The 21312-nt window shown below is 38.9% G+C and overlaps 1 protein-coding gene across 3 annotated transcripts in view; it reads left to right on the top strand.

The window, feature by feature from the left end:
* Window positions 1–50: 50 nt before the first annotated feature.
* Window positions 51–21312, top strand: part of SPPL3 (signal peptide peptidase like 3) — a 57535-nt gene continuing 36273 nt past the window's right edge. Inside the window, exon 1 of one of the 3 annotated variants that reach the window (XM_017732196.1) lies at window positions 51–223. The gene's annotated coding sequence lies outside the window, so the exon portion shown is untranslated. The remainder of the gene's footprint in view (window positions 224–21312) is intronic. The other 2 variants (XM_017732195.1, XM_017732197.1) reach the window with 2 other exon arrangements.

The following is a 21312-nucleotide window of genomic DNA, read 5'->3' as shown; positions in this document are numbered from 1 at the left end:
GTGTGGCTGCGCCCCCCCCCCGCCGCCAGCCGGTCAGCAGGAGAGGATCGCTGGGAGCATTGGCGTGGCTGTCACCCCCTGTCCCCGGAGGGCTCCGTGTGAGCTGCTTTCTGCACGGCCGGCGCTGTGATCCGCCGGGCCTGGAGAGGGACAGGACCTCCTTCACGGCTGTGAGGCTGCAGGTCACCTCTGCCTAAAGGGAGATTTATGCCAGCGCAGGCTGGTAAGTCGGTGGCATGTGTGTGTGTTTTCACCTAGTGACAATAGGCTTGGTCTGTGTACAGGAAATAGAACGACGAGGAAGAGACCAGTTCCTGTGGAAAGACATGAAGTATAGCAAATGAGAGGGCATTTTTTTTGTGTGTTCTGACACTGTCTCGGGCCTAGCTGGCAGTGGATCAAAGAGACAGGGTGCAGTTTCTTTCTATATTTCTGGGGGTTTTGTACTGTGGTGGATCACAGCCAAAATATCTCAGCTAATTTACCTGCGCATCATCTCTATTGACCTGACCACTGCAGCAGTTTATTGTGATATTCTCACTACATTTTAAATCCATCGAGATCCTCCAGAATTCTTTCTTAGATATTATGAAAAAATTACTTGTTTTGAAATAAGTCCCTTATTGAAAAAGGAGTCAAATCTTAGTTTTTGACCTTGGTGTGTGCTGAATCTGGAGAAGGGATTGAATATGCAACGAATATCCCTATTCTCAATGGTCCCATTACTTTTCAAAACTTGGAGGGATTTCTGTTCTGCCACATGTTGAGACTTTGGCAGCCCCTTCTTCCCTCTTGTCTCTTCTCAGTCAAGAACCAGTATTTGTATTGGTCTTCTGCTTTTTAGATGTTCTTATTTGTTAAACAAGCTCAGTTCAGGCAGTGGTCTGCTCCACTTTAAAACAGCAGCAAAAAAACAACTCTTTTGACTTAAAAGATTGTTTACATATTGACACAGTAAATGAATATTGGTACAGATTTAGGCAGTTTAATGTAGTTCAGCCAAATGTGTCTTAGTGTGTTTTAATTGCAGAATGAAATTGCAGATTCATAAACGCTGCAATTTGTCAGCTTTCTTGAAAGAAGTAAATGAAACAAAATGTCACTTGTATGTTATTTTGCTTTTTTTAATGAGTGTCTTTGCCATAGTAATAAGTTTAAAGGGAGGATTTTAAACAGAGGTGGGAGAAGGATTTGCTCTTCTATAAGTTGTGTATTTTAGGGGAATGAAATTGGGATTTAAGGTGTTCACTGCATGCTAGGTGGATCTGAAGAGTGGATGTTCTTTTTTGCAGTACTGAGGTTGTAGCAAAATGAGGACATGATGCTTATGTCTTAAAACACTGTAATTTTGTGTCTCTATTCATAATGGTGTCCTCATGGATCTGACGTTTCAGTCACTTTGCGTTTTTACCTGTAATCAGCCTTGCCTGGGAGCTATGGGAGCAGTGGACAGAGCAAAAATCCAATTTCAATCACGTTCTCTTCTCTGTGGATATTTCATTACTTACACTTCTAGCAACGCTCTTGCCTCGGTTTATTTGTGGTTGTGGTAATGCAGCTCAGCATAAAATTGGCCAGTGCTTCAGCACTTCCAGGAAAAATGTGCATTTTGTCACCTGAGGAGACTGGTGCTCATGTGCAGCAGAGTTGTGCCCAGGAGCTGGTGCAGGAGTTCAGTTTGGAAGTTGGCTGATCCCATCCTGTCCATTTGCCAGACCTGGTCCTTTCTTTGTGTTGCAAAGGCAGCTTTCCAAGAACAGGTGTGTTCTGTGGTGTAGTGTCCAGTTGCTGTACACGTACCTTATTTCACATCTGAAAATACATAATCTGGCATTAAGAAAAATCCTTTCACACCCCTGTCTTTGCATGGATGTGAATTGGTTCCTGGCTGCAGTAGTGCTTCCCTTTTGTCCAGGTGCATAAGGCTTGATTACATCTTTTTGTCCATAACTGTCTGCACACATTGTTGAACCACTGTAGCTTCATAAGATATGATAAATTCTTATTGTGGGTTGGTTTGATTTTTTTTTTTAAAAAAGGTCCCAGTTGTGTTAAAAATACTTTGAAAAAATATACTTGCCAGCTGTGATTAATGGACATGAGCATTGGCAAACATGCAAAATAGGGCTTTTTTCAGTGATTAACAGTCTTGTTAATGATGTTGTTTTGAAGGGATGAGAACTAATTCCCATGTTGCTATATTTATTGGTTTGTAAATATGAATCTTAGATTTTAAGGTAGCTTTCTATATTTCTTTTGATTTCCAAGTGGACTGAATGCAATTACTTTCTTTTATTAAGATACTATAAGAAGGAGAGACTTACGCTTTTTCCCCATCTCTGTCATAGTTTTAAATACATGAGTTATCTTTTGACACTGTTCTTGTAAGGTATTTCTTTTGACAACTTCTTTTTTTCTTCCGTAATGCCTACACCTATAACCATATGTACTTTTATTTAACTCTTTTTTAGTGTCTTAAGTAGTCTTGCTGAACCAGTATTTCAGATAGAGGTGTCTTATCCTGAAAGGAGGCTCTGCTGAGAATTTTGCTGGTGAAAAAGAATACTGTCATCCTGGAAAAATTAATTTTAATGTGAAATGGGGGATAAGTGCCAGATGGAAATGCTCTTTCAAAGAATATGGACTTCTTAAAAAGAAAGGGTGTTTGAGTCAAATGCTTGTCAGTAGAGAGTAGAGAAACTTTCTTTGTCAAGTTCCTGCAATAAGAGAAGGAAAGGAGAGCTCTGTAGGATACTGCTGCATGGCAAGGTTGCTCATGATTTTGTAGATTAAATAAGAGCTAAAATTAGTTTTCTGCAAGTGCAATGGAATGGGAGAGGAAAGAGGTTGTTGAATACCCATTTTCCCCTTGCTTCCTGTCTGTACTCCAGCAAGGAAATGGAACTGTGTAGTGACAAAAGTTTCTGCTACAGCAGAGGAGGGAATAAATATGGGCAGAGCAAAATACACATTTGTGTGTGTGTAAGAGATTAGTAAATACCAAGAAATTTATCTTCAGGCACCAAGCTGTTGGAAGTATTACAGTAGGATGAGTATGGACGCAGCAGGACCTAGATTTCCTACTTTGTGAAATAGTTGGTCTTTCCTTAATTTCTAGCATTTTGTGGTGAAATTTTTGTGCTGGAGCCTATTGAGAAGGCACAGCACCATTTGTATCTTGTTTATCTTCAGTTAGTAGGTGTTTAGTGTTTTTCAAGGCCTGGTGTAACACCCCCTCCCTTTTTACTGTTGCCCAGTCTGGCAATAGAGATTGCTTTGTTCTTTTTTTGCCCTTTGACTGCACAAAAGATTTTCACAGCTTCCTTCATTTGTGAAGCGCGAAGAAGGGGATTTCTGCACCAAAGCTGAATATATTTTTAATATTTCCTTTCCGAGAGTGTTGTATAAGAGTAATATGGATTGCCATGTGTGCGTGCCCTCTCAGGGTGGTGATCAGAAGACAGACTGGGAGGGTAAGCTAAGAATAAAAAAAGAAGGCACTGTATTGAGTCACTAATCTTAAAAACAACTGAACTCCCTCTTAAATGTTATAATCAGTGGGATGATTCTTGTATTAGCCATCAAATGTTTCATGACTGAAATGGTGATATATTTAGAAGCTTCTCTTCATAATGCGAATGGTGTGTCAGAGTAATCAATAGAACTACTGGGCTTTGGAATAAGTGTAAATGTACAGTGCAGTCTTTGCTCCTGGGAGAATTCAAATTGGTTGGTATTAGAAGTCTTTCTAGATTCAGAGGTCTGAGAATTTGCTTTGATTGCAATTAAGCATTTAACATGCTTTTGCCGTGAAGTAAAATGCAGTTTCTTCCAGAAGACTGAGGTGATGCTTTCAAGTCTTAGTTGGCTGGATTAGATGTGTATGTGGGAGGGCAGGGAGTAAGAGGAGCTACAGCTTGTTGACAAAACTTGTCAAGTACTCGTAAAATAATTTTTTGCATTCAAGATTTTTTACTTGTTTGCTCAGTTTAGGTTGGGAGACCTTAACTGACTAATTAAGGTGTTTTGAGGATGGGAGGCAGTTTACAGCAGAAAACAGATAATTCACCTGAATTTTTAAAATGTTGCACTTGATAGGCAACCGATTGCAAAGCACACAGATGAAATTCTGTTGCGCTGCTGTCAAAAACCTGTCATGAAATCCTGGCATGAAAACATGGAGTTTGGTCCTTAATCTTACATTTTTCAAGAACTGAAATTACCGGCCACATTCCATTTTAACGATTGTTAGGAGTCTCCTGAGAGCAAGGATGTCATTATATGAATGCACGTGAGTATCTGGCCTGAGAAAAGTGACTTAAACCTCAGTAAATCTGAGAATATCAGGTTTATAGCTCATTCATTTGTCTTCCAGGACCAGTCTCACTTCACTTGTTTGTTACCCTCCCTGGAGCTTTTGCTATCTCCGGCTGTGTATCCTGTAGACAGGGGCACTGTCTACAGCACTGGGCTGAAAGACAAATAAAGCAAAGATCATGGGATTAGTAGAAGTTTACAGTTACTTGAAGGTACATATGTATAGTGACTGATTAGCACAAGGAAAAAAAATCCTCCTGTCAGTATTTACTAATTGTAAGGCTGTATTTACTAATATATTGATAATTCTTTAAGAAATATTTTAAAATGAAGAACACAAATCAATATTCTCTTTGTGCTGGTGTGCAGTACCTCTTTTAATTAAGATTTCTGTCACCTATTTTAATTAAGATTTCTGTCAGTTCTGCATTTAACCTTTTCAGAATACAGTGGTAATAAAAGTTAATGGTTCCTTTAGCTTTACCCAGTGACTGGAGATGGAGATCTTGGCTAGGGTACAGGAGATCAGTTCCATCCCCCAGGGTTTCTGGCCTTGCATCTCTCACCTTCCAGGGGAGTGTTCTCATCACCAAACTATGTGTTATTCAGAGGCTGAGCTTTGTGTGTCCACTTAAATCTGTTTCACTTCATATAGTATACTGTAAATATTTGCTGGGCCAGGAGGTAGGCATACATTTCTGCCTGGGATTGACAGGGACCTGGATTCTACTTCCTGCCTTGATAAAAACCTGGTTTGGAAGACTGAAGGGTCTGTAGTTTATGGGAGTAGTTCAGGCTGCTTTTTGCAGGGATGAAAGGTTGAATTTCCGCAAACAGAAGATGACCTTAATATGATTTCCTGTGTCACAGGTAAGTGAGTGCTTAGGTGTGTGGATCCACCAATATCAATATGTGTTCTTTTGGTTTGTATGAGGTTTGATGAACCTGAGAGCATCTCTTTCTTCTGCTGAAGCGTAGGATCCAATAAATGGTTTATTTTTTGTACTTTGCGATTTTGGTATGAGTTAAGTGACCTGATGCTGTTGGAATTTGAGGAATTTTGTGGGGACTACCAGAAAAATTAATTGGGGATATTGAATTCTTTTGAGATAAGTTGTGTTTTGGTGAATACCACCATTTTTAATACTTGATTCAGTTGCTGAAAACTCAATCATTTGTCGCTAAAACACAATGCTAAAAAATGGGTACTTAGGAAACCTTGCTACGAAAAGTACTTTGAAAAATGTGTCATGCTTTTTGAAATGCAGTGATATTTATTTCCTAAAATTTGGAAGAAGAGCAGAACAGACTGGTCTTTTTCAGTATCTCGGCTATTTTATTTCGTTATTTTGATAATGTGATGTGTCAACATCTGTGGCGTAGGTGCCATTGTTTTTATTGCCCTTTGCCATTTTATGATGACTCTAAGCATTGTAATATACTCTAAAAGCAAACAATTGGCACAAGTCGTTTAGTCAAAACAGTCTAATTAGATTCTGGTGACATATGAGGAAGGTTTCCACAAAGAACCAAGGATGAAATTGGTAGGGAAAAAAAAAATTGTGCACATTTTCTTTTTGGTGGTACATTGCTTTAGTGTCAGTGATTAGGATTAAAATTTGCAGCCAGTCAGCCAGTGGCGGGCGTTGCGTGGAGTGAAGCACAAGCTGGTGTGTGGCTGGACGGGATCCAGGCAGTCAGGCCAACTTTGAAAGGTGATGATTTAATAAGATTAATGGAGCATATGTGTCGTTGCAACACTTGCTGATCGCCTTTCTCTTTAATTTTTCCAAGGATGCTTGTGTTGGTGATCTCTTCTTCTAAATCTTTTGGTGTCTGTGCCTGAAATACTCTGATCTGCCAGACCAGGGTTCTCCCCTCATGTGCTTCCCAAGAGAAGCTCAGCTCTCACAATATGTTAAGTGTCTCTCTGTCCACTAGAACCACCATGATGACATTATCCCAGAGCTCAATAATCGTGGACCTGTGTTGCTGTCATCTTCATTATTAGATTCTGTTGAGTATTTCTTTTTAGGGCCAGACCTATGCCTTAGGTCCCAGATTCCCTTGGATAGCCTCCATATCTGTGTGTCGTATTAAGTGGTACGTTATAGACAGGGCTGTCAGAAATTCTGCTGGCTTTTTGGAGGGATACTTTGTAACTGATAACTAACCAAGTAAACTAGAACAGTGTTAATATCCTACAACAACAAGGATTCAAAATAATAAAAGTATGAAATAAGCCGTTCCTTATACTCGGGTGAGGACAGGGTTTAAGGTTGAAGTGACTTTTTTTTTTCAGGATGTCGGAAAGGAGGTTCTTTAAAACCATCACAGCCAGTGTCATAAAGTAGGGGAGAACACACTAAGAAGATGATTCTCTACTGCACAGTGTTATGTTTAAGATTCCTCTTTTATTACTGAAGTTAACAATGTAGAAGTTGGAGGGATAAAATCATATCTTGGAGTTTATATATGGTAGTGTTTTCCCTGACCAGTGGAATCCGAAGGGAAAATTACACTGTTTGACTCTGATTTTTTTTTTCCTTCTGGGCTTTCAGGTCCAGGTATTTTCTTCTGTGACTCTCAGGTTTGGATGGTCTTCCTTTACTTCCTGTAGCTAGTTCATAGACTTTAGACCCAAAAAGTATTTTCCCATGCAGGTGGGTATTTAGCCAAAGACTTTGAAATGATTCTCTTCCATTTTTATGCCATAACCTCATTCCTGCAAGTGCCTCCAGAGCAGAGGTTGTGTGGGGGAAGCAGGAGGAGACCCAGGGGGTTCCACCCTCTGTTCATACACAGTCTTGAACTTTAGCCATGAGTTGGCAAGCTTACCTGCAGAAATAGGCTCGAATCTAGATTATTCTTCAGTTCATTTAAAAGGAAAAAAACAGTTCTGTGCAGTGTTAACTACTGGCTGTTAAAGCTAAGCGTCCTTCAGACCTCTTAGTTGTACACAGTCAGTGCTTCTCTGCTTGCTAATTTTGAAAGTCCAAATTTTCTTCTTCATTCCTATGGACTCTGCTGGTTTTTGGACAGAAGTATCTTTAAAAAGTCCTTTTGTTCATCTGATAACTAGCCAGAAGATAACTTCTAGTAAACTTGCAATGATACATAATTTTAAGTATATTTCAGAGTAGTAGAGATCGGCACAAATGTTAAGAATTGATAGTGTTGCACTGAATCAGAGAAGTCTGAGAGCTCTGCTTACACCATTTTCTCATGTCAGTAGTACTGCGAATAGCAGCTACATATTAGAATAGCAAAAATTTGTACGCATGGATTCATGGTGCACTGTGGTTTCAGGTGGTACAAAAAAATCAAGTGATCTCAGCATGTAAATTTGGTGCGTGTTTCTCTACAGCAGTGACATTTTGCAGAGGGGTTCTCTACATGGGTTAAGCTACTAGCAAATGTATATCCTCGGGATTTATTTTAATTTCAGTCATTACTGGAATAATAAGCTCAGCTGACTCCAGTTGAAATAGCACAGCGTGGACAAGAACTAGCAATACAAAATATTTGAGCTCTGCTGTAGTGCAATTAGCAGGATAGAGGTGAACACAGAAGCTGAATTATGGCTCTGCTCAGTCTTAGTTCTGGTGTCTTGGCTCCTGGCCATCTGACATCCCTTCTCCAGTTGGATAGATACCTCAGGTTTAAAACTTGATTTAAATTTGTCTGGAAACTTTAGTAGTGAGTAGAAATTCAACCACGAATTCTGAGTAATTATTGTAGTTAGTATCAGCCTGCTGTTGGTGCAGATATATTGGATGTATAAAACCGAAGCTCAATGGTGAGTTGTTACACAAAGAAGTGATTTTACTGGTTCTACTTTCAGGTTACAGTTGTGATTTATCTCACCATCATCTGTGTCAGACCTATTTGGCAAGATAAAGTAGGTGTAGCATGACTTTGACTTATTTAGTCAATGGGAAGTCCCTTCTCTAGGTCACTGTTAGCTAAAGGTGAGGTTGGTGAAATAGCAGGAGGCAAAGGAGCAAACAGAGCTGCGTTATGTGGATTTCTGTAGCCTGTGTTGCAGACTGGTGAGATGTGGTGTGTCTGTGTCTTGCTTTCTAGGTTTGATGGCACAGGGTCACTCTGGTCCTTTTTAGAAGTTCAGATTGATGGGCTGTGTGCTGGACGAAAGATTATCTGCTCTCTGAACTCTTGTTGAGGTGGCTGATCCTATACCTTCACTTGAATAGCTGCTCCGAGAAGTTACCACAAAGGGCTAAAAGCTCTCATGGGGAACATTATGATCTCTGCAGGGTTTTGAAGATGAAGAGTAGAACCTAATTAAGCTTTATGTTGAAAATAGTTTAAAGAGTGCTTTTTTCCCCTCAAGAAAAGGGAAACTTTAAAGCTAAATAGTGAAGAGCTGAACTTTTTTTTCTTTAATTTTATGCTAACTTGACTTCTTCTAAAGCAGATGCAGCTGTAAGCAGTTACAGATGGTACAGAACAGAAAGAACCTCTTTATCATACTTAAGTGCCTTAGAGGAACCCCAATGTTAGTTTTCCAGCTAGTTCTTTCTCTTTATTTTTTATATTTTTGCAGAACATTAAAAAAGCATGCTACCTTAAAGCTAAATCAAAAGATGGAAAGAGTCTGCCATAAACCAGAAATACTTCTCTGCAGGGGGCTTTACTGGAAAAAGTTTCTTGAGGTTTCCAAAACACCCTCTTTAAAGAATGTTCCTACTTTTTGTTGTTGTCACAAGCAAAGCTTCTTAGCTATTTAGGCAAGAGTTAGTTGAAAACAGCCTCTGTCTGTTCTGCTACCTGTTTTTGGTACCTGGAACTGACTCAGCTGTCTTAAACTTGGCACTTGGGTGTGTGAATGTTCTGTGCTTCTGCACACAGGTTGGGAGGCAGCGATCAGGCCCTGGCCAGTCAAGCTCAGGACAACTCAAGACCCTTTTTTTTTTGGGTTTGCCTCTCAGTAGAAGGTGGCAAAAGCAGGGTGCCTGTTTTGATGGTCAGTATTTTGTATTTTCATGCCAGCTGAATCCCCTTGTGACTTGGTACAGTTGTGAATAGTCATGTTCATTTCAGAATCTCACCAGCCATCATCTGACAGCATGAATTTGTCTTAATACAGGGCCAGCATGATGAAAGCTGCTTAAATCTGGCTAGACAGACTGACTACTCTATGGCTTTGACTCACAGGAGTTTACTTTTACCACTGTCACTGAAGATTTGTAGTTGGGTGCTGATGGTGTTAAGTCATTCTTTTATGGAATGTTGATAAAATAGTGTTCCATTCTACCCAGGCATGTGATGATAAAGTATATAATCCTGTACTGTTTCGGTAAGTCAACTCATCAGTAGCACTCAGCTGCTCTTTCTGACAAGGTCATATTGGTCAATTTGACTTTGGTTCTGACTTGTTGATTGTAAGGCCTGATTGTTAAGTGCTTTGATTAAACTATTAGTTGTTGGTTTTATTTTTTTATCTGACTTCTGAATACATTGCTAAAAAGAGTTTGGATTTCTAAGCATGTAATCAATAAATACCAGTCTAAGTGTCAGAGGTATGAGGTGTGGTTTTGGTTTGGTTTTTTAAGTCAACAGTGGAGTGAATATAGGTAAGAAAACATCCTGTTTTCTGATTTCTGTGATAAAAACAACTAACCTCTTTCATACTAGAGAGCCCACTACAACTTGATAACTTAAAAAAATTATTAGTATCATGATATTCTGCATATTTGTAACTTAAGTACAAGAATTGCTGTGGAAATGAAACCTCCAGATAAGATTTTTTTTTTTTTTTCATATTGGGATGGAAGGATGTGTTTTGTCTAGGAAGCAATGTAGTGTTCAGATCAATATCCTCAATATGTGAGGGGACTCTGTAGTGTCTTTGTAGACTAAGTCTTGGGTGAGTGTTCTTCCAGCAGTTAGGTCAGCTGCATTTTTGAACCTGTTTAATCTACAAAGTGATGATTCCTAGTTTAGGGAAAAGATAGAGACCTTGGAGTCTTTGCTAAGGTATCTCTCTGGGAGCTGTTCTAGGGGTTAACCCAGCAGTGCCTGCATGTTAACCTTTTCTGTCACGTTCATTGCCAAAAACACCTATATCTCACAGATAAACCAGCTGTATGGTTCTACTACAAGTATTCCTGCACTTTCTTGCTCTGAACCACTGTTTTTGCTTCAGTTGTTGCATTCGCTTTGTGAGGAGGCAGGGACTTAGCAAGGAGATGGGATTTGCAGCACATTCTGCTGTCGGAGTTCTGCTCTGCATGACCAGTTCTGTCACTTACAAAAGAAATATTATGAATGTGAATAAACCCTTCTTCTATTAGTCCTTCACTGCAGTGAGTACTATACTCCAGATAGTTAGAACAAGGTTAGATGGAAGAATTTCTCTACCGTTGGTATGTCAAGAGTGACTAAGTCCAGAACTGGGCATAGACTTTGTGGTGGTCTGAGACAGTTTGGTCTCCTGGAGCAGCTTTGATTAGAACCCTGGGATGCCTGTGCAAGATGAGGAATAGGGCTAGAGTGAGAGCCTGGGGATAAAGGATGGAGCTGGCCACAAGGTCAAGAAGTTAAGCAGGAATATGCACAGACTGTTTAGGTAATACTCTGAGAGCAAGTTAGGCCACTCAAGTATCATCTATGTTTCTTGAATGAAACTCTATGCATTGGAGAGGATCAACTTCATCTTCTGGTTTTAGCTTCTGGATGACTGCAAGTGATCAAATATGGCATCAAGTAGTGGTATTCCTCTGTGTGCTTATTAGGAAACCTGATGTACTTTTTTGTGTGTTCTTCTCTGTGTTGCTTCAGGTGGAGCTACATACTGTGGTCTGAACTTCTTTGGTTTAGTCTGTTACCTGCCTCTCTGCATCCCCTAAGAAGTCAGATTACAGATTTAGTAAGATTTATTGTCTTAAATATTGAAGTAGTCCTTTTGCACAGTGTGTTGTTTCCCGTCCAAGCAAAGCTGCCAAAACTATTGCACATTTGTTTTACAGAACATTACAGTAAGATTTTCAAGGTGAAGTCGTTCATGAGGTCCTCAAGGGTGACACAGCTTGTCCTGTCTCTAGTGCTGGGTTATTTGCACTGTTCAGCTGAGGGCAGTGGGCAGCTCTTGGTGCTGTGGTGGAGCAATGAGTTCAGTTCACACCTTGGCAGGTGTCAGACGCTCTGAGCACTGGGGCCATGCAAAGTCTGTGCTTGTCTGATCGGGCTGAGAGATGGTCTGAGCACAGCATTGCTGTGGGGCTCTTGGCAGAGTAGGGCAGGCCAACAGGAATTTCCCTGTATATCCTGAGAGTCCTTGCTTTCTGCCACATAATGATCTCTTTTCTTTTGTCGTTGTCCTTTTTTGACTGCTTGCTGGCGCCATGACAACCATAATATTCTGTGTATGATGGAACGTTGACAATAAATATGCCCGGGATGATGCATCTGGTTCAGCTGCACTTTAGATGAACTTAGCCCTGGATCTGCAGTACATTCTGACTGGGGTAATGTGGCTGTAAGAGGACCAAGAAGAGAAGGGTGGAGTTGGGCAATTAGTTGTCTAGAGTTTTTATCCTGAACAACCTTATTCAGAAAAATGCTGCTTCTGGACTTGGATGGCTGACAGTGTCTAGGATGAGGCTGAATTGCATTAAAAGAAGACGGGCTGTATTTTCTGATGTTAAAGACTCAGTTGTCTGGAACCTGGTTCAAATAACTGCTCCAGTTGTGGAAGACACTAATACAGTTTCCTTTCATTAGGGTAAAGTGTGAAAATTTGTTATCACTTGTTACTAATAGTAGCCTTTATTTTGCTGATTGTAGTTCAACTATTGGAGGTTTTTTGTAATGGAACTTTTCAGTGCTGTTAGGAAACTTGCTGCTGAATGTCTTGTATCTTGGTACTGTGTAGGAAATGGATGGCTTTGGATGAGCAGGATTCTAGAACTCCATGACAATATTTTTGTAGTGTCTATATGGCTAATTTGGAAAGGCTGCAGTGCTATAGTCTTTCCAGATTTGTTGAAGTGAGATAACAGAATCTCCTGACCCCTCTGGACACTGAATAATGCCCCAAATCATCCAAAAAAATCCAACTTATCCTTCATTTCTGTGGCTGTTAATTATTTTGCTGGCAGTTTGTACAGAGAGAGGAACAAAGGAAATAATTTAAAAATAGTTGAAGGAACGATGTGAATTGACAGATCTTAGCTAGTGTGGTGCCTTATCAGGGGAGCGATGTCCTGTAGTTTTTCTGTGCAAACTATTTAGCACTGTAAAATGAAGCAAATTTTTAGATTTTCTTGTAGTTGTAGACACCTGAGGACAGTAACTCTATAAAATGCCCAACTAATAGAAATTCATGGTGCTTATTTTGGAAACCAAAGTTGCTTTGAGTAGTAGATGTTTTGTAACTAAAAGTGTCTTGGGTATATAATATGTTGGGATATTTTTAGTAATCAATGCTGAGTGGATGTTGTCTTGATGATGGGGATGGTCTTCAGTTAAATTTTTAGCATGTTGTAACTAGGCCTGTTTTTTTCTTTTTAAAAAAAATCTTACTAAACTTAAGGATATGCCACCCACCCATTTCTGATACAAGGCAAGTAGGCTAAGACCAAATGGTGATAAAAATCCTGCACAACTCTAATGCCATTTGCAAATTTCTTCACAAAAGTAATTTTCTTTCAAGTCGCTTTGTAAGATTTAAATGTATCAGAACTTGCTTTTGATTTTGAAATTAGGGAATTGACCAAACTGAGTTGGGTTCCATTCTTTCCAAGAGGAAAGGTCCCATGAATGTGAAGGTGTGCTGGGTAAGGCTGAAGGAAGGTGTTGTGTTTTGGTTGCCGTGCGGTAGTGGTGTGGTTCTGAATTCCTCTTGAAGTGTTCCTCTGGTTTAGATCAGTGACAGACTCTCCTTGCTGCCAGCCAAGCTGTGCTTTCGCTGCTGGAAAATTACAAAAACTCTCTTAAGCAGAAAATATGAAGAGAATGGCTGAAAAAGCCTTTCTGTCACTGTGTCGGTTGGATTTGAGATCCATGTTGTTGTTTTCATGACATTAAGAGAGAATTGGAAGTCCATGATAGCAGCAGAGTTTAGTGACAGGGTAACCAGTTACCTGCTTTGCTCATTAACAAGTGTTGGGTTCTGTAGCAGGTGTAGTTTCCACACTAAGGCATATTCCATCTCTACAGTCAGAATGAGAATTAGGAGCTGGTGTGTGCTTCTGTATGGTGGAATGGCTTCTATACTTTGGGGCATTTGCTTGGGCTGGGGTTTTTTTTCTTTTAGCAATTGATAATTGTTTAACCTCTTGAAAGAGAATAATTGCTACTGAATGACATGCTATGGCATCAGAAGTCTGTCATCAACTGCTACAGACACTGCTATTTTGCCACAACTTGTGTGTGACAATTGGTTGAACATTGTTGGGAGCTAGCACAGTTGTGCTTGGACTTTTCCAGGCTTAGTTACTTACATTTCTCATAGCTCACCATGAGAAGCATCACGGCATTCATGTAGCTGTATTGTGTTTTGTAAAGAAATTTTTCACTTGTGCAATACTCTGGCCTTGGATGTGCTAGAGATGCTTATATTTTTGTCTTTTCCTAATGATGTCTCAGGAGATGCATCTCCCACCAGTGTTTTGTTTGAACTTTCTGGGAAATTATCATTCTGTGCTTTGAATATCTCCCTATTACCATGGCAAATAATTCATGCTGCTAATTAAGACACTGTTAGAATTGCACAGAAAGATGGGCAGGGAAGGAATATAGCTTACTTATGCTCACAATTTATCTGTCTTATAAATTTATAGAACACTTACTGCCAAGGTAGCTCACAGTTTACCAGTGAAGATATATGACCTGATTCATGGTTTCTGTCTCCTGAAGGTAGGAGGGAAAAAGAGCCAGATGTGTTTTGTCTGGTGCATATGGAGGCACAGGGTGAGGAGCAGCATTGTGCCCTGAGCTAGATTTGTGTTCTGTAAGAGAGAAACACATTGAGAGAGACCCTTCTGCTCAGAATGGAGGGCTTGAAACTGGGAAGGCCATGAGTTCCCTAAAGAACTGTTGACTGGCAGTTTCAGGCTGAGCAGAGTTTCTTACACTGGTGTTGCAAACCCAAAGAAGACTCTTTTGTAACTCTGAAATGAATGTGAAGTCATTGCACAATCTGGCAAGTGAATAATAAATCCAGCAGACTATTTTGGTGTTGGTTGGAGTTCAAAGAGAAATTAGGAGACCTAATTAAGGTGTGCATTAAATACCAGGGAGGTATCAACACTGAAGGAAGCTGATGGCAGTGTCTTTGTTGTCCACATGTAATAGTGGAGACTCTAAAACTATTAATTCTGTGGTATGTTGTGACTGTGTATTGCAAGCCAGATGCTATTTCTGCTTTTTTTTCTTTTCCTATTGTTGTAGGTAAGATGAATTAAATTCCATCTTGTCTGAAATTTGGTGGGTAACTCATATACTCTCTTCTCTCTTCAGCAGCAGTTATTACTAAGTCTTGTTTAATACAAAAAGATGAAAATCATCAGCCTTACCAATGGCAGTGTGGTAGTTCATACTGCATCATGTCTGGAACTGGGTTGTACTGCCATTGCACGCTTACTGTAGAAAATCAAATGCCTAATATTGAAGAAGAATGTTTTTCTAGTCTTTCTTCTTAATGAAAGATAATGTTTTCCTTTATAAAGGCCTATGTGATTAGATATTTATCCTCTGTTCCCAGGAGAGCAGACATTGCGGTTCATATTTTCTGTTTTGTGAAACAAGATTTCATATAGCTGACTACATCTCTGGAATCTGTCATTCTCCCCCTAAAAGGAACTGAAAGCAAATTGGCTTTCTAAAATGTGAAAGAAACCTAGAGCAAACTCTTTGTCATCACATTCCTGGTCAAATCCAGCATTTGCCTTCCACAGAGTTTCTAATATTTAGTAATGTCTGTGGTTTCCCATGGGGTTGCTTAGGTGAGCATAGTGAGAGCTGTTGAAAGAGGAAAGAAAGACGACTTCATCATGAGGTGAATTGAGCCAAAGCTCTTGGGGATTGTATGCATGTTTTGTATGTAGTTTTTAAAATCATACTTTTAATCCCAGTGTTTCTTTCCTTCGCAATAGGTTATTAATCAGAGAAAGAAAATACCAACTGCTACACAAAACTTACATAGATTAATTGAATTCTTACTGGTATATACCAGAAATATATCAGAAATTATGGGGTGATTATTCACATCAAATTTTAAACTTCAGCTCTAGGACTGCATAAATACCTGAAGGGAATGGAGAGACCAGAGGACACTTGTAAGCCCTGGGTAGTAGCATGTCTTTCTCCACTGACTGTGTAGGGAGCATGGTCTTGGAAGTGAAGGGCTTCAGGTGCCCTAGGAAGAGGGACTTGAATAACCTGTGTCCGTTTGACTGAACATCACAAATTTATAGATAGTTTTCTGGTTGTTGACTGAGAACTTGGCTCTTACTTGCAGAAGTGCAACCTCCACACCTCCTGCAGCATCACTAATAAATGTGAGCTCTTGCCTTAAGAGGTACATGGTTCTGTATGTGTTTAGTATTTTTATAATTGGTTTGGGGCTGAAAATGTGTTTTCCAAGACTTATACGGTTATATTTACTAGTAATTTCGGGAGAGATTAGAGAAAAATATTTGGACCAAACCTAGTGTTCAGCCGTGAGTAAAAAAAGTTCACTTAGAAGTAAAATTATCTTCATTTTTTTTAATCCGTTAATCATATCTGTCAGCTTTTTGTCACATTTTTCTCTTTTTCTCATATTAAAATGTTACCCAACTTTGTTCATTTTACGTAATTACTTGCCTTTTCTTGCATTTCAGATACTTAGGTTTAGAGCTGTCTTAAAATACAGGCAACAAAGCAGGCAGGGAAAATGTCTGAAATTTTAAGCTGTTGTGATTTTTGTTGTTGTGCTTAATCCTGTGCAATGTAAGCTGCAGTTGTTCATACATAAAAACTTAAAAAGCCTCCCTGGTGCCAAACAGTGATGAGATAGTGTTTTAAAAACAGCTTAAAATTTATGTTAGCTACATCCTCTTGGTGCTTTACTTCTTATGAAAAAGTAGTTTTCAAATAAAACATTAAGGATGATCAAGGGATATTCTTAAATATTTCATTTTACTTTGTTCACTCTGTACAATCAAATCTGAATAATGTTATGAAAGTGAAATAGTGTTTTAATAACTCAAAATAGCATATTGTTTTTAGGTACAAGAATCAATACAAAGTGACAAACTCACTGTGAATTGTGTCTAAATTTAGTAGGTGTCTTCAACAATCAACCAAAAATTCTAACATTCAAATCAGCTTTGTCATCTTGCTACTACATTTTCCTGAGTTTAACTTTTTTGGAGCTAATTTATGTTCTAGTTCTGATGTGAGTGCTTTTGCCTGAAGGGTGTTCAGGAATTATGACTGTTCCAAGGGTGAACTTGGTTATTTTTAGGAAGGTTAAACATCTGCATGTTCACTACAGAACTTTTTCCAAGAAAGCATTTTGTTTCTGAGCAAGAAATATCAGCAGAAATATAGATGCAGCACAACAGAGTGTAATCTCTGCCTTCTCAGGGAACTTGGATATTTTCAGACTGGTCTGTTGCTTGAAGTACCTCTGGGTGTACATAAGGATATTGGGAGGATTTAGCTCTGTAGTATTTTTGTAGGTGGCTTTGAGACTGGAATCCAGAGCAGGGATGAAACCAAGCAGAGGTGCCAAATTAGGAGTGGTTTTGGGGGGACATAAGGAGTATATTTGAAATGTTTCTAAGACTCCAGGTATTTGCATTCTGGCTGAAAAAAACCCAACAGTTTTTGATTGAGATCATTTGATTGCAGAATATTGTTCTGTATCAGTGTTAAACAGTTTTCTGGATTCAGAAATTTAAAAAATGGTACAGGTACAATATAGGATTTGGGATAGAAAATTTAAGTTGTATGTAATAATTTTAAGTCTTTCCCATATATGTTGTATGTGTATAGGAAAAAAACCCTCAAGGTAAATTGTGAAAGTTAAATGAATTAAAACTGAAATAACTTCAAAAAGAGGCTGCCTTCTCTTTTATATGTGGTGTCTTACACCCTTGATTATACAGAATACTGCTTTGAAAATGTATTCTGACTGCCTAGTTTGCACCTTGAATGGCTAAATCAAAAGTCTTATGAAAATATTCTAGTGTTCTATGAAGATATTGATTGCTGAAACATTGCATTTGCAGCTCAGGGTTATTTTTCCCCCACAGCAGTTTTCAGGTGCTGCTTAGGGAACTGTGACATCCCTTTTTCATTTTCTGAGTATATTTTGAGTGTCTTTAGCTCTATACTCTTTTTTTTTTTTTTCCTTAAGGAGGAAAACTTCAGATTTTCAAATGTTGGTTAACTATTCCAGTTTTCTAATAGTGGTGATAAAATGGTAAATCTACTTCTGGTGGGAGGTGATTTTTAAAACTGATAAGTAGGTGTTTTATATACCCCTTGAGGATATCAAAACTCTTATGTCTACATGCTGACAAGCTTCTGTCTCTCCAGCTGTGTATTTGCTGGTGTGGTAAAAGATTCCTTCTCCCCACAAATACAGTTTGATTTCACTTGTTTGCATGTTGATAGCGGGAGACTGTTGCTGAGTTGAAAAGACTGTTTTGTTTATTTGAAGTGCTTAAATCTGGTCACTCACTTTGATTTGTATTTTGTTACTTGCTACATACATTACATGAAAATGTGAATAGAAACAGATGGTGAAGGATCAACATTTAGGCTTCCAGCATGTAAAATTCCCTGGAAAGCTCAGTCCTCTACTATGGCATCAGCAGCCTGTGTTCAAAACCACATCGTGTTTGTTTTATAGTTAATTCCTGGATGCCAGGCATATATTAAGTCATTCTGAGCCTGCTGCTGCATGGACATCCCTATTGATCCCAGCAGTTCTGTGTTTTTCCTGAAAGAATTGAGCTATTAATTCCCTAATCCTTAGGGAAATTAAATTAATGTCAATATTGGAGAGTATTGTTTCCGTGGGTTCAGGATTCATACTAAAGTGTCAGTTTGCACATTTCAAAGCAATTCTGTTAAAGATGGGAAGAACAGAAGTTAACCTGGCTCGCATTTATGTATTTTCCTTTCTATCCATGTGATCGGAAGTGTCATGATTTTTACTAACACCTGAAAAATCTGTTGTGGCTGCTCCTGTCAGGGCTGGACTGGCAGTTTTTCTGGGTTAGGTTTATGCTGGTAAAGATGTAATCTGACTCTGCTGTGACATTTAATAAATGCTGAAGGAAAAACTTCTTTTTAGAAGTGTATCTCTGCTGTGTTGCAGTTTCTCTAGCCTAAATCACACATTAAAGGAGTACAGCTTGAATTAATGAGATGTGTATTTAGAATGACTGGTGCAAATTAGTGGATGACCTGAAACAGGAGAGAACTTACTTTCCTGTGTAGTGTTATCTCAATGCCTTTACCTAGAAATTTGCTTTTTAAAAGGCAAACATTTTGTCCAGTAAAAATAATATTTTGGTTTTGTTTGGGATTTATAGTAGCTTTTGAACCTGGTTATCCCTGGGCTTGCAGAATATTACAGACTCGCCCAGTGTGTTGTCTGATGCTGAATCTGGGGTGTGCATTTCAGTTCTGCGTTTGTAGAAGGCAAATGATACATGATGAAATGACAATATCTCTCTGATAAAACTAGAATTTTAAAGTGGGTGTAATTTGATGCTGGTCAAATACAGATTTCATTTAGTCCCATACATGAAGACTCACTCCTATACTTCAGTTTGTCCAAAAGGTTTCTGCGATGCAATATTGAAGACATAAGAAAATTATGTTGACATAAGAAAATTTGCTGTTAATAAGCATTTCAGCGTTTGGGGGCTCAGCTCAGCATGTGAGATGCCTCTAATAGTCTCTGAACATTATCATTTAATTAAACCTCTACTGTTTAGAGTAAGTGAGTACAGAAGAGCAGTAGGACATGTTCTCCTTCTTTTTCTTGTTTCTCTAGACTGAAAAGAGCATACTGGGTAATACATTTGGAACTGGTCCACTTGGTTTTTGTGTGTGTGGGTTTTGGTGTCATCCCCCCTGCCTGCCACCCCCCCAAAAAAAAAAGCACAGTGGGTGAAACTTTGAAGAAGAACTGCCACTTCTTGTGTTGTCACTAGTATTCTGTGACTACAGAGATGTTAATTGGAAAAAGAAATTGGATTTGAGGGGGAAATTGGATCAGTTTACAGTTTGGTGTTGGGAAAGATGAGTAATACAGTTTTAGCTCATTTTAATCTCATAGTTCTCCCATGTGGTGTTTCCTTTTGCCTGCGAGATGGCTTCTCCCCTTATTGTGTATTTTTCTAGACTAGATAAACCCAATTCCTATCTCTCCTAGTTGTCTTAGAAACTCTTCTCTGCACTCATCCCAGTGACAGGCTAATAATTATGCTCACACGGAAACTAAATTCACACCCGAGTATGCCTTCCCCCTCAGCAGTCCTCTCTCCTGTCTGTGCTGGATGGATTGTGTGCTCTTACACCACATGACTCAAAAGAATAGAAATTAAGAGGACACCTCAGGAAAAAAGAAATGTCTATCCAAAATACTGTCGTTACTAGGCTCACTAGTACGGGGAAATCATAATGCTCATAATGTAAAACCTTAATTGACTTCTGTAGTAAATCATATGCAGTTTTAACAAGTTAATTGCATTAGAGTCTATTTATATGCATTTAGTGCCATGCTAACAGTTGAAGCTGAAGTTCTGTTTCCTGCTACATGATATCCTTATTCACCCAGCCCTTGGCACAGATACTTTGCATTGGTTGGCTGTATTTGTGTGTAGTGTCTCATTTTGGTGCTTCATGCTCAGAAAAATTTTCCTCCTCTAATAAATACACATTTGCTTGTTTGGATTTTCCTTCTGTGCTAAGTAAAGTAGTAATTTCTTCCCATTGATTAAGAGACTTTGTGGAGTGTGTCCTGTGCTTGTGGGTGTGACTTGCATCAGAACAGGAGGAAATTCCCAGTTTTAAACTTAATTTCCCCCTTATACTGCCTCAGTTGTAACTGAACCAATCATGGGAATCATGGTGTGTTCAAATACGCCTTTGTGCATTCTCTCTGGGTGGGATCTATTCAGTAGTGAAGCTGCTCTTTAACATATTGGTAATGTAGATCCTAATTGCTTTTCCTGTTTAAAGGAGTTTAGTATTGCAAGTTGCAATACTAAAAGTATTGCAATACTAAAAGTATTGCAATACTTCGTACTGCAAATATTTAGTATTGCAATACTAAAACTAAAGTTGCAAGTAATGCAAGTTGCCTTGAATTTGCTTTTCAAAAAGCAAATTATGTTGCTTTTTTATTTTAGAATTGTATTTCTGGTTTTGTGAATAGCAGTGCATTATTCTTAAAAAAATGAAGTACTAGAACTATGAAATATCATTACAATATAACAGGTGTGAGATTTTACTTGAAGCTTTTCATTCTAGCTCCATGGAAGGTTTGGTTTTTTGCTTTTGTTGTTGTTTTGTTGGGATTTTTTTTCTTTTTAAACTCCTTAAACTTTCTTTTTTTCACTTACATAGCAAAGTAGTAGGGATGTTTCAGTCAGTGCTTCTGCTTCAAGGAGGAAATGAAACATACCTTACATTTTCTGGATTCATTGCTGGTAGTTCCTTGACCTACTTGAAGCTCATTTTTCCCCTTGTCTTGTTTTGAAAGACAGGTGTCTGCTAAGGAAGGCAGGAGCCTCCCTTGGAATGGAAAATGTAACCCCCTTCCCTCCAAATTATTATAATTTTGAAATTAGGGGCTTTCTGGCAGAGATATGAGAAATAGGAATAACAGTTCTTTACTAATATATATATATGTATAACAGGGCAAACACACAACAATAACTATGGCAGTAACAGCAAACAATCACAAACCCAGTCCCAGCCTTCTCGGCTGTCAGGCCCTTTCCCCTCGGGTGCAGTTCC

Source organism: Corvus brachyrhynchos, unplaced genomic scaffold (assembly GCF_000691975.1).
Source record: "Corvus brachyrhynchos isolate BGI_N302 unplaced genomic scaffold, ASM69197v1 scaffold864, whole genome shotgun sequence".
NCBI lineage: Eukaryota > Metazoa > Chordata > Aves > Passeriformes > Corvidae > Corvus > Corvus brachyrhynchos.
The sequence above is the reverse complement of the archived record's forward strand: the minus strand, read 5'-3'. Positions and strand labels throughout refer to the sequence as shown.